Source organism: Helianthus annuus, chromosome 15 (genome assembly GCF_002127325.2).
Source record: "Helianthus annuus cultivar XRQ/B chromosome 15, HanXRQr2.0-SUNRISE, whole genome shotgun sequence".
Taxonomy (NCBI): Eukaryota; Viridiplantae; Streptophyta; class Magnoliopsida; order Asterales; family Asteraceae; genus Helianthus; species Helianthus annuus.
In genome coordinates, this window is record NC_035447.2 from 94,132,748 (window position 1) to 94,137,515 (window position 4,768).

The window sequence follows — 4,768 nt, forward strand, 5'->3', positions numbered from 1 at the left end:
CATTCATCATTTTAGTAAACTTTTAACATATCATCTTGTAAGTTCATGAGTTTTAACCGTCATATTTCATTTTAACCACATTAAAATAGATCGAGAGGGCGTTTATAGCAACTTACTACTAGCTCGAGGCTAGGGAAGAAACTAGTCGAAGAATGAGTGGATAAAAGCAACGGGGTGAGGTTCTTCACGATCCGAATGCACCAAGCTTCCTTGTGTGAGATCCTTAACACTTGTATGCCCTTGGAAATTTAAGATCAAAATCGAAAGATGGATGGATGGATGTGGGGGTGTTCGGCCGAGAGTTTGAGGAGAGGGAGAGAGAGAGATGTTTGAGTGTTGTGGTGAAGAATATGGTGTGTTCTTGTTAATACATATAGACAAAATTCTTCACTACTAACCAATGGATTTAGTGTCTAAATGATATGGGACATGGGTGATTATTTTAATCAACAAGTACAAAGGGGAGGGTCACCATGTGACCGAATTCGGTTGGGGGGGGGGGTAATCCGGTTAGTTTCCAACTATTAGTTAGGTATTAGTTAAGTTAAGTTGAAGGTTAACTCGGTTACTAGCGTGTTTTGCATTATAGCGGGTGTTAGGGTATTCAGGGACCCTAACTGGCTCAGAAAATGAGAAACAATGTTGTTGGCAATATTTTTATATTCCGGGTAAAGTCCGGTTGTTCGGTTGGATAGTGATCCGTTAAAGTGCTTAACAAAGCTTTAAAGTGTCGTTATTACTATTTTTAGTGACACAACTTATTGCCGACACTTTGGAAAGTGTCTAGTAATATTTTTCTCATGTTTTGGCACTTTATTAGTTAGCTTAATGCTGAATTTATAATTAAAGTGCTGAATTTTGTGCTTAAAGTACATTTTAGGCACATCCGGTCACTTTAACTTATACCTAGTGACGCAGTTCTACAACCCTTATATCCCTACACTCTCTACTAGTGTAGCAAAATATCTCTGGCTCATACAGGCCTTAGAGGCAGTGTCTGCCTGATGCTGGCTATATCAGCATGTTTAATAGGTTATCCGTTCATAGTGCTACTTTGCTTTTGTGCATCAAGGTTGTCACTAGAGTTCAGTATGTAAATCATGGAGTGACAGCAAAGAAAGTATGATGCAAGTATGTACATGTATCAGTATTCAGGTAACAGTTTATCCACAATTTCAAGCAAGCACAGTAATTAAGCAGTAACTAATTATTAATTAAGTCCTACGGATACCTGGTTTGGTGAGGGTTGTCACAGAAGTACCATGCCGAGGTGGTATGTTTTGAGAAGTTGGTCCGTATACCGCTATCGACTGGTGATATCTTAGAAGTTCATGGGGAGAAACCCGTCAGTGGTCTTAAGCTTATGTCTTGTACCCAAGCCCGCAAATACCTGCGAAAGAAATATGTTGCTTTCCTAGCACATGTCGTAGAGGATAAAGGCAAGGGTAAGACTATCCAAGATATCCCTGTTGTTCGGGATTATCCAGAGGTATTTCCTGAAGAATTACCTGGTTTACCCCCTGTGCGCCAAGTTGAGTTCCGTGTTGATCTTGTGCCTGGCGCAAATCCCATTGCCAAGTCACCTTATCATCTTGCACCATATGAGATGCAAGAGTTATCTAAGCAGCTTCAGGAGCTATCTAACAAAGGATTCATCCGTCCAAGCTTTTCCCGTTGGGGCGCTCCTATCCTATTCGTGAAAAAGAAAGATGGATCATTCAGGATGTGTATCGATTACCGTGAGCTTAATAAGCTTACCATCAAGAATCGATATCCCCTACCTCGCATAGATGATCTCTTTGATCAGCTACAGGGTGCTACTTGCTTTTCAAAGATTGATCTACGTTCTGGGTATCATCAACTTCGAGTTCTCGAAGAAGATATTCCCAAGACAGCTTTTCGCACACGTTATGGTCATTATGAGTTTACTGTTATGCCTTTCGGTTTAACAAATGCTCCTGCTGTTTTCATGGACATGATGAATAGGGTTTGCAAGCCTTACTTGGACAAGTTCATCATCGTCTTTATTGATGATATTTTGATCTATTCTAAGACTCAAGCTGATCATGAACAGCATCTTCGTCTTACAATGGAGCTCCTAAAGAAAGAACAGCTTTTCGCCAAATTCTCCAAGTGCGAATTCTGGCTTAAGGAAGTTCAATTTTTGGGGCACATCGTCAACGAACAAGGTATACATGTAGATCCCGCCAAAATCAGTGCGATTAAGGATTGGGATACTCCTACTACTCCCACCGAGGTTCGTTCATTTCTTGGTCTAGCGGGTTATTACCGCCGTTTCATAGAAAACTTCTCCAAGATTGCGGTTCCTGTCACTGCTTTAACTCAGAAAAGCAAACCTTTTGAGTGGGGATCCAAACAGGAAGAAGCTTTTCAGACCTTGAAACAGAAACTCTACAATGCACCTATTTTATCTTTACCCGAGGGTAACGACGATTTCGTTGTGTACTGTGATGCATCCAATTTAGGCCTTGGTTGCGTTCTTATGCAAAGAAACAAAGTTATAGCCTATGCATCAAGACAGCTGAAGGTACACGAGAAGAACTACACCACTCATGATCTTGAGTTAGGTGCAGTAGTCTTTGCTCTCAAAATCTGGAGACACTACCTTTACGGTACAAAGTGTGTAGTGTTTACTGACCACAAAAGTCTCCAACTTATTTTCAATCAGAAAGAACTTAACATGAGGCAACGACGTTGGGTTGAACTCCTAAACGACTACGATTGCGAAATTGGCTACCATCCTGGTAAGGCGAATGTCGTGGCTGACGCATTGAGTCGTAAGGAACGTGTCAAGCTTCATTGTGTTCAGGTTCGATTTGATATTCAATCTCGCATAATTCAGGCTCAACATACTTGTGTTGCACAAGACTTGATGGGTAAAGAGTTACCGTGTCATACTAATCCTGAGCTTGAACTGAGAGATTTTGGGATATTCTACTACATGGGACGTTTGTGGGTCCCAAGCATAGACAATCTTCGCACCTTGCTTATGGATGAAGCTCATAAGTCTCGTTATTCTATTCATCCTGGTGTAGACAAAATGTATAAGGATCTTCGAACCCAGTACTGGTGGCCGGGTATGAAGAAAGACATTGCCTTATATGTTTCAAAATGCCTTACTTGTCTTAAGGTCAAGGCAGAACATCAACATCCCTCTGGATTATTGGAGCAACCAGAGATTCCGGTTTGGAAATGGGAAAACATTTCTATGGATCTCATTACCAAGTTACCGCGCACTAAGAAAGGTCATGACGCCATTTGGGTTGTTGTTGATCGTCTTACAAAGTCAACACATTTCTTGCCAATCCGTGAGAGTCTATCTGCTGACGATCTTGCCAAAAGCTATGTTGATGAGATTGTATCCCGACATGGTGTTCCTTTGAACATTATATCTGACAGAGATGCTCGATTCTCATCTCGCTTTTGGAGAACCATGCAATCTGCCATGGGTACTCAACTTCATTTGAGCTCAGCGTACCATCCGCAGACAAATGGTCAATCTGAGAGAACAATCCAGACACTGGAGGATATGCTTAGAGCATGTGTGATTGATTTTGGTGGTAGTTGGGATTCGCATCTTCCATTGATCGAATTCTCCTACAACAACAGTTATCACTCTAGCATCAATATGGCTCCTTTCGAGGCTTTATACGGTCGAAAATGTCGTTCACCGGTCTGCTGGAATGAGATAGGTGAAGCTCGGCTTACTGGACCTGAACTCATTCTAGAGACTACAGATAAGGTCAAGAAGATTCGTGAAAACCTTCAGACAGCTAGAAGCCGTCAGAAGTGTTACGCGGATCGACGACGCAAGCCCTTTGAATTTCAAGTCGGTGATCACGTCCTACTCAAGGTATCCCCTTGGAAAGGTGTGATTAGATTTGGGAAGAAAGGAAAACTTGCACCTCGTTATGTTGGACCATTTAAGATCGTTGAAAGAGTCGGAAAAGTAGCCTACAGACTTGAGCTACCTCCTGAACTTGGAAATGTTCATCCAACATTCCACGTGTCCAATCTCAAAAAGTGTTTAGCTGATGAGAACCTCCAGATACCACTTGATGAAATTCGTGTTTAGCTGATGCACTTCGTTGAGAAACCTGTGGAGATAGTGGACCGTTCATTTAAGTAGTTGAAGGGCAAGCGGATTAAATTGGCCAAAGTTCGCTAGGAATCTAAACGTGGCCCAGAGTTTACTTAGGAACGTGAAGATCAGATGAAAGCGAAATATCCGCATCTATTCTCACAAGTTTCATCTAAATAAATTTCGGGACGAAATTTCCTGAAGTAGGGGAGACTGTGACATCTGTGCTTGTGATATCATTTTACAAACTCTGAACAATACAATATTAATAAAACAACGTGTTTTGATCCCAAATGTTTTTCTTTTATGTTTGGTTTTGTGCCCATGTTGATTTTTGATCGATTTGGAACTCTATGTCGCTTTCTGGGAAGTTATACGCGAACTGGTGCATAAACGCAGTCAGTTTAACGCGACAAACACTCCGGAACATCATCATAAACTTAACATACCTTAAATAACCTTTACATAACTTAGAAATAAGTTTTAAAGGCTTTGGTATGGCAAAAACAAGTTTATTCGCTCTCAGGGACTAATTGCGTCAACTTGCAAAAGTCTGTCGTTTCGTAAGGCAACGTACAGTCCAGAACTTGATCATAAGTTAAACATACCATATATAACCTAAACATGGCTTAGAAATAAGCTTTGATAGGTTCGGTGTGCGAAAAC